The sequence below is a fragment of the Theobroma cacao genome, chromosome 5 (genome assembly GCF_053813885.1).
Source record: "Theobroma cacao isolate CCN51 chromosome 5, ASM5381388v1, whole genome shotgun sequence".
Lineage (NCBI taxonomy): Eukaryota > Viridiplantae > Streptophyta > Magnoliopsida > Malvales > Malvaceae > Theobroma > Theobroma cacao.
In genome coordinates, this window is record NC_142643.1 from 4,051,086 (window position 1) to 4,062,527 (window position 11,442).

The following is an 11,442-nucleotide window of genomic DNA, read 5'->3' on the forward strand; positions in this document are numbered from 1 at the left end:
CATGTGTGCGCTGGGCTATTGAAACTCATGAGGATACGTCAAACGTGATTGCCATGGTTGCTTGTTAGGAAATGCATGGTGTGGTATGTCATAATAATTAACATTCTGTTCTTGGTGATTACTGTGTTGGATACCGTGCTCATGTGGAATATCGTTTGCATTTCCTGCTTTAACTATCACAAACACAACAACTGCCCTCTCATCCGTAGAATACTTACTACATCTTCATCATCCCTGATAACTGCGCTTGAAACCCTTGCAGCATGGTTGAGCGATGCATGTAGCTCGATTTCATTATTATGTGAGTTGACCCAAACAACCTCTTCAACCAGCTTCACTAGTCCCGAAAATGACAAATCACTCCTAACACCCCTCACTCATGTCTCACCACCCTTGTAAGTGTCATCGACCCAATGATCACCGTATGTAATCATAAGCCTCACATTTGACAGGCAATTGAAATTTAACAGAAAATAAGTGTCACAATCAGTCAATTTATCAAAAATTGCCCCTCAATGCATACAAACCATTTACGCAATGCCTAAGTCACATTTGGTCGGCTGCAGAAATTTAACAAAAATTAAGTGTCGCAGTGTCTAATACACATTAATGCAATGCCTAATAACTAGTGAACAAATGCCCCAAAACAAGAGGCAAATTGCATAAGTCACGCTCCACCACTCTCGCAATACATAACAATAGGTCACGCAATATATAAAAACCAGTCACGGAAGCCTAAAAATTACTAAACAAAAGCCTCAAAACAACACATGAATTGCACAAGTCACGCGCCACCACTCTTGCAATACATAACAACAGGTCACGCAATATATAAAAACCAGTCATGCAAGCCTAAAAAACTACTGAACAAAAACCTCTAAACAACACATGAATTGCACAAGTCAAGCGCCACCACTCTTGCTACAACAGGTAACTCAATATATAAAAACCAGTCACGCATTGCCTAAAAAACTATTGAACAAAAGCTTCAAAACAACATATGAATTACACAAGTCAGTCACGCACCGTCAGGCTCGCAACACTTAAGAATAAGTCACTCAACGAATAATAAGCCTCAAAACAATAGGTGAATTGCACAAGTCACGCACCATCAGTCTCGTAATACCTAATAATAAGTCAATCGATGCCTAATATTCACTCACGTTATGCCAACTTAAACAGTCACGTACTGGCCCAACGTCACGCAATACATAACAACACGTCACCATAGGTGCTCTATTCTATACACATACAAACCACTCACGCAATGTCTTAGCAGAAGATATGCATTGCATAATTCATGCACCACGTATAACCCACTCTTCCAATACCTAATAATAGGTCACCCAATGCCTAACATCCATCCACAAAGTTATTCAGCATAATATAACTTAAACAAAGAAAATAACTCAAGAAAATATGTGCTCAATGAAAATAAAAATTCCTATAAATTTTATTAAAATTGAAAAAAAAGACCCCCCTAAAAATACCAGGAGATGATACAAAAAAAATGAACTGTAGTTCATTTATTCCTAAGTGCATCTACTTTGAACTTTATCTCGACGAGAATCTTTTCGTTACTCAGGATGGCAACCTCCAAGTCAAAAGTCCTTTGCATCAGGTTGTCCATGAAGGCGTGCATCTCTTGCTGGAATATCTACAACTGTTCCCTCAAAAGCACCTCCTCCTTTTCAGAGGCTACCTCTTCCACGTTCTCAACTCTTGGATCTCTAGAGGTCATTTTTCAATTATCTGAGATTGATTAAGATAATTGAATTTGATACAAATGGTTAATGGTTCCTTTTATTTATAGGCATGAATGCTGACTCTTCGTTTTCTACACACATATAAGTGCAATGAAAATGGGCTAAATTGGTTATTAAGTACTTGTTCGGCCTGCCCTTTCATCTTATCTACTTTTTAAAAGCAAAAGCTATGCCCAACATCATTTTTCAAAAAATTCTTAATAAAAAGCAGCTTAAAGGTTTTCACTCTTTTTCACTAATCAAAAAGGATTTTAATGTTACCTCTTTTCTCTTTTCCAAGAAATTCGTCATCGTTCCTCTTTTCTTTTCTTTTTTTAATTTAAGCATCATGGTAGACCAACCAAAATCTAATACTATTGATACTATACAAGTCTGAAATTATATATAAACTTCAAGAATTACATTAGAGCTTATTAGGTTATTGAAGATGACACTCAATATCCTTTTGTGGTAATTTTAACCGAAATTATAGCTTATATAATTTATTTTGTTAAACAGTTTACCAAATAGCTTTAGCCTATTTCTCTTCTAATTTTTCACAATTTGTTATTAAGGGGGCTAAATTAGTAGATAATCACCTTCAACATTAGGTAGCTAAAGTCACGCAATGCCTGCAAACAGGTCACGCAATGCTTAACAAATATTCAGTCTCGCTATGCCTGTCACGCATTGCTCAACAAATATTCAGTCACGTTATGCCTGTCACGTAACGCTCAATAAATATTCAGTCACGTAATGCCTATAAAGAACTCATGCAATGCTCAACAAATATTGAGTCACGTAATATTCAGGCACCTAATATTCAGTCACGTAATGCCTGTCACGCAACGCTCAACAAATATTCAGTAACGTAATGCCTATAAAGAACTCACGCAATGCTAAAAAAATATTCAGTCACGTAATATTTAGGCACCTAATGCCAAATAAACAGGAAACAGGTAACGATTCCTAATATCCAATCACACACCCTAATATCCAGTGACTCAATGCCTAACAAATATTCACGCGTCACCTATAAACTGATTGATTTCACTACCCTCAGCCAGATTTAAGTTTCCAAACTCATAATTTATCCATCAACTTTTTTCGTTTTATGAATAACCCTAAATAAACCCAAGAACCCATAACAAATACCTTGATGTCATCTCTGCACTTTGGGATCGTGAGAAAGTTAGCTGCCGATATAGACTTCGATGGCATTGGAGAGCTGAACGGAAGGATAGCTAAATCTAAATCGATATTTAATTTTGAAATTTTAAGTTGAATGGCAAGAGACCAAAAAGAAAGAAATTGAGACGCACCTTCATTTGGATTAATTGGTTTAAAGGGTATTCTTGTCAAGTCATGCCAAAAATTAATTAAAAATAGTTAAAATTATAAAGACTGTTATTTTTTAAGTCACCTTACTATAAATGTCATTTCTCACAATTTTCTCTTATTGTTAAGGAGCTATACCGAGTGCTGGTGTACCACACGTAGTAGCAACCCAAAATGATTTTTGAGTGAGTCTAAACCCATTGTAGCGTACCAAACGTAGGTTGAACTTATTGATAATGAATAAGTGGCTGACACTCGTCCCAATCAGTAACTTGTTTAGTTCTTAGAAGCTGCCGCGCAACTCGCTCAGCCTTGAACCAAGTTTCAAAAGCAGGGACTTTCAATACCGTTTAAAAAATCCTTTTTTTTTTTTTTTGTTGGTTTCTTCGGCCATATCGCCATTTCATATTAACGTTCACATATTTAATGTTCAAGTAATATAGTACTCTTTTCGAGTCTTTCGTTGATGTTGTGTTTTGTCCTTAAAGAGCATCGCCATGTGCACGTCTCTTTACTCTTCCCTTTCACAAATACCAGTCAAGTACTCAGGGTCACTGCGAACCACGTATTGTACTTGAGACAGACAAAAATGATAATAACATTCCATCAGTCCACACAGTTCTAGTCCACATAGCCAACCGCATCTATCGCAGAATAAACAAAATGCTTATGTATGCTCTTGCATCAGCAGCGAGGTTATATCATACTGAAATGAACCTGAAACTTTTCTATATATAGCAAAACTCGGCGCCCTTCTGTTACAATTCACTTTCACAGTTCCTTCTAGTCGTATTGCCATGGGTTCCCTATCCGACCAGCTTCACTTTGTCTTGTTCCCTTTCATGGCTCAAGGCCACTTGATCCCCATGGTAGATATTGGTAGACTGTTAGCACAGCGTAACGTGATTGTTACTATAGTTACAACACCTCATAATGCAGGCAGAGTCCATAAATCAGTTGCCAATGCCACGGAATCGGGGCACCCTATCCGTTTAGTGCAACTCCAGTTTCCTTTCAAAGTAGTAGGATTACCAGAAGGGTGTGAGAATATGGACATGCTGTCTTCTTCAGTAGAGAACTGCTTCAAATTCTTCAGTGCAGCAAACATGATGGAAGAAGCAGCGCAGAAATTATTTGAGAAGCTAACACCCAGGCCCAATTGCATTATTTCAGACATGTGCTTGTATTACACCAGCAGGATTGCTAGCAAGTTTCAGGTTCCAAGGATTGCGTTCCATGGATTTTGTTGCTTCTGTCTCCTTTGTCTGCACAATATACGCTCCTCCAAGATACTAGAGAGCATAACTTCTGATTCTGAATACTTCATCGTGCCAGGCTTGTCTGACAAGGTTGAATTTACTAAAGTTCAGTTACCACTTAACTATGATGAAACCTGGAAGGAAATTTTGGAACCAATGGGAGAAGCTGACCAAACATCTTACGGGATTGTCATAAATACTTTTGAAGAGTTGGAGTCATCGTATGTCAAAGAGTACAGGAAGGTAAGAAAAGACAAAGCCTGGTGCATTGGTCCAGTTTCTCTGAGCCACAAAGATGAGCAAGATAAGGCTCAAAGGGGTAACACGGCTTCAATTAACGAGCACCACTGTTTAAAGTGGCTTGATTCTCAAGAACCGAGCTCTGTAGTTTATGCCTGTCTTGGAAGCATCTGTAATCTGAGGCCCTTACAAATGATAGAGTTGGGTTTGGGCTTAGAGGCATCGACCAAGCCATTCATCTGGGTCATAAGAGGAAATGATACATCAAAAGAAGTAGAGAAGTGGATTAAAGAGGAAGGATTTGAGGAAAGAACAAAAGGAAGAGGGCTTGTAATTTTGGGTTGGGCACCCCAAGTACTCATTTTGTCACACCCTGCAATAGGAGGGTTCTTAACTCATTGCGGATGGAATTCAACAATAGAAGGCATCTCTGCTGGTGTGCCATTGATAACATGGCCACTATTTGCAGACCAGTTTAGCAATGAGAAATTGGTAGTACAAATGCTGAAAATTGGTGTGAGCCTTGGAGTTAAGAAACCTTTGTTGTGGGGACAAGAAGAGAAGGCTGGGATTATGTTGAAGAAGGAAGATGTTAAAAATGCAGTAGATAAATTGATGGATGAAGGAAAAGAAGCAACGGAGAGAAGGAAACGAGCTAAAGAGTTTGGAGAGAAGGCAAAGAAGGCTGTTGAAGTGGGGGGATCTTCTTACGTGAATATGACACTGTTAATCCAAGATATCATGCAACAATCTCATAAAACGTGTTGGAAATCGGGTCCAACCTCACATGCTGAGGAGATATAGAGTGAAAGGTACTATTTCCGTTTTGAAGTTTACATATTTCAAGTGAATCTGCAATGCATATGGTTGTTTTCTTATAATCAAAGTGTAAATTACAGCTCAGTCTTTTTCCTTCCAAAATCCCAATGTCTAGTTTCTAATAACTTAGTTAACCTGTATGCAGAGAAAACGGTTAAATGGTTTCTAGATATGATTGGATGAGATTAATGAAAGAAGTTCATTAATCCTTGTATAACACTTAAAGGTAGCGTTTGTTATGAGAGAAGTGGGAGTACATTTTTTATAATGAGCTCAATTAAATTACATTGTAATGTTTGTTTTGTAACAAACTACTGCAATGCAAGATTGTAATGCAATCATATTACAGCTAAAGAATGTGATGTGATTGCAGTCCAAAACCAATGCAATCACATTACATTACACTTTGTAATATTCTTAAATACATTTTTACCTTTCAACTTTTTTACCTTATTAAAAACATTTTGTAATGTTACAATTAAAATAAAAACTATTAAAATAAAATATACAATATAAGAATCAGAAATTAAAATAAAATAAAATATAAGAAATTAAAATTTATATAATATAGGTAAAAAAATTAAAATAAAATACATATAATATAAAAAATATATTAAAGAAATGAAAATAAAATATATAAGATCATAATAAGAAATGAAAATAAAATATATGACATTAAAAATATATTTAAGAGATGATATTATATAAAAATTAACAATAAAAAATACAAGTATATTAAATTTATATTTTAATAAATAGAGATAATTTTGAAAATTAACATTATATTCCCAGTAAAGTACTTGTAAACCAAATGCTACAATGTTATTTTTCTTGCATTTTAATTATTATTTTCCTTGTATATCAAATACTGTAATATTATTTTTCTTGTAGTTACATTACTTGTAATTACATTACCTATAATTAAATTGTATTGTAAAGTATCAAACGCCAACTAAGGGCGTGCTTGATTGGGAGGAATGAAATAGTTATTTTTTTTTTCTATTCTCATTCTTGAGATAAAGTTGCATTTAATTTAACGGAATGACTATTTCTTGAAATAGACATTTTAAGAAGGGCTTGGTAATGTCTATTCTAAGTTGTTGAGAATAAAAAAAAATTGAATAGACAAAAATATCTTTTTACAATTTAAAAAATTACTTTATAAAATAATACTAAATATTTTCTTTTTTTTCTCTCTTTCTCTCTCCTCTCTCTAAAGTAGCTCAATTTTTGGAGCTTTCGATCACTGCCGCCTCACTCCACTACTGTCCACTCTCTTATATTTGTTTCTCCACCATCCATTTCCAATCAAGTGTGAGATGCTACCCGAGAAGTTGCCTTTCATGAAATCTAGGGGAAAATCAAGAATGCTAATGATGAGAAGAAGGTAAAAAATGCAGAATTGATGGGTAAAACACAAAAGACGTAGGGTAAAGGTAATACTCCTAAGGTGTTGCTCCAGAGTGCCTCAAATTGGGTGGTGGTGGTGACAAGCACAGAAAACACAAAATTTTTTACTTCATTTTCAAAAGCAAAAAAAATGAAAATATTTAAATATTATTTAATTAAAATAAAATTATAATAAATATTATTTAATATTATTATTTGAATATAATAAATGTAATAAAGGGTAGTATTTAGTATTGTTTAAATTCAATGAAAAAGATATTGTCTTTTAATATTAAATATTATTTAATTATAATAAAAGGTTTAATTATTTTCTAATAAAAAATATTATTAAATTATAATAAAAATATGTTAGTATTTTGGTGAAAATATTATTTAATTATAGTAAAAGGTATTTTGATTTTGTTACTTAGAATATTTTTATTTTAACAAAATAAATTCTTTAAATTTAATAAAAGATATTTTTATCATTTACCACTTATTCCTTAAGTATTCATAAAACTATTTGTATCAACCAATCATTGGAATAAATCATAATAATAATTCCTATTCTATTATATTTTCATGAATCAAACTATATAATAACTATTCATCTTTTATTATATTCCTACAAAATAATGATTTTATTTCCCTCTATTCCATTATGCCAACCAAACACGCCTTAAAAATTTTGACATTTACTAGGCATTTTTAGTATGAGTTGTTTTCACTTGCAAGTGGCTTGTACTTTAAAAAAAAAAACAATTGAAACCAACTAAGTGACACATGGCGCTGTTACCAACCTAGATAGGATCCGCAAATTCAGTTGAAATAATACAAAAGACGACAACATTCACATGTTTCCGGATAAATTACTATATATTTCTGTCCATATATGAAATGTTCCTTGTCCTGAGCCCACTAGCACAAGAGCGTACAGCAAACAGACCGCTTGGAACATATTCTCTTCTGAAGAGGAAAAAAGAAGAACAGAAAACCCCAATTTATCATGTCCCCCCAATTCCCTGAGCTTCACTTTGTTTTGATACCCTTGATGTGCCCAGGCCACCTTATCCCCATGGTGGACATAGGGAGGCTACTGGCTCAACATGGTGTGACGGTCACTATAGTCACCACACCTCTGAATGCTACCAGGTTTAAAAGCATCATTGATCGTGATATAGCTTCTGGGATCCAAATCCAACTTCTCCAGCTACGATTTCCGTGCATTGAGGCTGGCTTGCCTGAGGGTTGTGAGAATGTAGATGCTCTCCCATCACGGCATTTGTCCAAGAATTTTATGGATGCTGTTGGCAAGTTGCAGCATCCAATTGAGCAGTTCCTGGAAGAGACACAGCCCAAACCAAGCTGTATCATCTCTGATGGACATATTCCCTGGACATTTGATGTTGCTCAAAAGTTCAAAATTCCAAGGCTTGCTTTCGATGGGACAAGCTGCTTTACTCTGACATGCTCACATTTTATTGGCATGTCGAAGATTCATGAGAAGGTCTCTGATGATCTAGAATCCTTCGTGGTGCCTGGTTTACCAGATAGGATTGAACTAACTAAAGCCCAGCTGCCTACTGACTTCAATCCAGGATCAATAGTTTTAAAAGACAAGGAAGAACACATGAGAGTAGCAGACATGGCATCATATGGTTTGGTGGTTAATTCTTTCGAAGAATTGGAATCAGGATACATCGAAGAATATAGAAAGGCAAAAGGAGACAAGATTTGGTGTATTGGCCCTGTGTCACTTTATAATAAAGGCAAACTAGATAAGGCTCAGAGAGGAAACAAAGCGTCAGTAGAAGTAATCCAGTGCTTGCAGTGGCTTGATTCATGGCCACAGAACTCAGTAGTGTATGCCAGCCTTGGAACATTAAGTTGTGTTGCACCTATGCAACTAACTGAAATGGCCTTAGGCTTAGAAGCATCAAACAGGCCTTTTATATGGGTTATCAGAGAAGGATATAAATCTGATGAGTTCAAGAAATGGTTGTCTGAAGAAGGGTTTGAGGAGAGAACCAAAGGGAGAGGCTTTTTAGTCCATGGTTGGGCACCGCAACTTTCCATACTGTCTCATCCAGCAGTAGGAGGGTTATTGACACATTGTGGATGGAATTCAGTGCTAGAAGGATTATGTGCTGGTTTGCCAATGATAACATGGCCCTTGTTGGCTGATCAGTTTTTCAATGAAAAGCTTGTGGTGCAAATATTGAGAATTGGGGAGAGGGTGGGAGCTGAAATTGCCATGAAGTGGGGAGAGGAAGAGAAGTATGGGGTGATGGTGAAGAGAGAACAAATTATGAAGGCTATAAATTTGGTAATGGATGCAGGAGAAGAAGGAGAAGAGAGGAGGAAGAGAGCAATGGAGCTTGGGGTGTTGGCAAAGAAGGCATTTGAAAACGAGGGATCCTCTTATCTCAATGTCAAGCGGCTAATCAAAGATATTATACAAATCAGTGGGAGGAAAGCAGAGGCATAACAGAGTTGCATAAAAATCTGGCATGTGGTAGACCATTCTTATGGTTTTTATTTTGTTTTTTCTAAGCATTATATCCATATAATTGTCCTCTGTCAATCAGCCCCATAAGATAATTGATGCCCTCACTACATCTACTAACAAGGCAGAATTATAGTTTAGTAAAGCCCAAAATAGATCAAACTCCAATTCTCCTTGTTCCCTAGACCCTAATACCTTTCTATGTAGTTCCATTGCTGGATGCATGATAATTCTAATAAAGGTCAAAATTCTTGATAACTCTTTGAGAAAAGTCAGAACAATGTTCTCTAGTATCAGCAGAAACAACCTGGAAGTGTAAAGCAGTTCCAAAAGGTTTTGCAATTCATTCTCTAAATCTTTGCTGTTATTCGAAAAGTAAGCAGAACTATATTGACCACTATAATTTTCAACCAGCTCCATGTTGATTTATGGCTTCAGTTTTTTGGAGTGTCGACACCCATGGCATGGGGATGTTGAAATCTATTGGCAGTTTTTGTTTCTTTGGGATGTGGACACTCAAACCTCAGGGATGGAAATGAGTGTCGACACCCAAGGCATGGGGATGTTGAAATCTCTGGGTAGTTTTTCTTATGTCAATTTAACTGGGTTTAAAACATCTTGCTGGTTAAATCGATTGTGCTTAAATCTTTCTATGTCAACTTAACAGGACTTGAAGCATTTTGGTACCAATTAGATTGAACTTAAATCCTCCCATATTAACTTAATTGGGTTTAAAACATTTTGGTATTAGTTAGTTTGAATTTAAATCCGATAAAAAAGCACACATTCCCTTTCAAGGAAAGTTTACTTTAATGTTAATAAAAAAAATTAATCAATATTAAAATTTAATAAAAAATCATAAATTAAAGATAAAATAATTAATTTAAATAAGTTATTAAAGATATTTATCATTCGCTATTTGTATTTTTGAAATTTGTGCTTTTTTATATAATGTATGTACGTGTACCTATACATAGACCTAGATATAATTATCCAAGTCAACTATCCCCTTAAGATAATTAATGTCCACTAACTCTAGTCTAAACTTGGTTTAATGGTTTTATACATCATCATTTCCTTCCGTTTCACCGGGGACCCTGTCTTCAAATCTTCAAAAATTAAAATTATGGGGAACTAAGAAAGAGACTACATAAAATGCTTAATCCTCATGAGCCTTCCCATGCGGTTCAACTACTGCATTGATGAAAAATTGAATCATCAAAAGCATTCTTGATAGCTTCGAGAAAAGCCAAACAATCCTCTCTCGTATAGCAGAACCTAGCTGGAACTATATACAGCAGTTCCAACTCAAATCTCTTTACCTTAATTTGCTGTTATCCAAAAAAAAAAGCAGAATTATGTTGACCCATACAATTTTTTACTGGCTCCATCTGCCAAGCGTTGATATATGCGGCTTGAATTTGTCTGGAGTGTCGACACCAATGGCATGGGAGCGTTGACATCGTTTCAGAAGATGTCTGTCTTGGGCATGAAGCATCTCGGACGTTGACAATCGCTCCTAAGAGTATGGATATCTACTTACTAATTACTTAAGACTTTTGTTTGTTCGGATCTACTAACATAAAATAGACCTTTAGTAGGTCTTTTATGTGGTTAAAACACATAAGAAACACTGTTGAGTGCGCTATATTTTATAATTTGTAATATCAATTGCTACATCTTGTAGGCTTCATTTACATTTTCTTTTCAGATTATGGAGAAATCTCTCATAGGTTTTTAACCATAGACATAGTCTACCTAGCGCAACCAGAAAAGTCATTATGTACTTATATCTGGATATTCTTGAATACTTACTACTTTTATTGGTTTTACTTCTTGTCTTGTTAATTACATTTGGATGTTGTCACAACATAAAGCAGGTTGTATTAGTCGGACTTTCAATCTGCTCATAATTTAACGCATATCAGACTTTGCAAAGCATATAATTCTGGATTTTGAAGAGTCCAACTTTTGGAAGTTACATCCAAACTGAAAGTTTGACCAGAATGCAAGTCAAAACAAAACCCAGTTAGCTGCCAGGATGGAGTCATTAGTTCTAAAATCTGTTCATAGTCAATATGCATACGTATATCCTTACGTAAGACTAGAACCATTGCAGCATGTATAAATAACCACCCAATCTAAC

The 11,442-nt window shown here is 35.4% G+C and overlaps 2 pseudogenes; both read left to right on the forward strand.

Moving 5' to 3' along the window:
* Positions 1–3,829: 3,829 nt before the first annotated feature.
* On the forward strand, positions 3,830–5,686 carry LOC18598082 (UDP-glycosyltransferase 73C6 pseudogene; annotated as a pseudogene).
* A 1,688-nt stretch (positions 5,687–7,374) lies between these two features.
* Positions 7,375–9,554, forward strand: LOC18598083 (UDP-glycosyltransferase 73C3 pseudogene; annotated as a pseudogene).
* Positions 9,555–11,442: the final 1,888 nt, after the last annotated feature.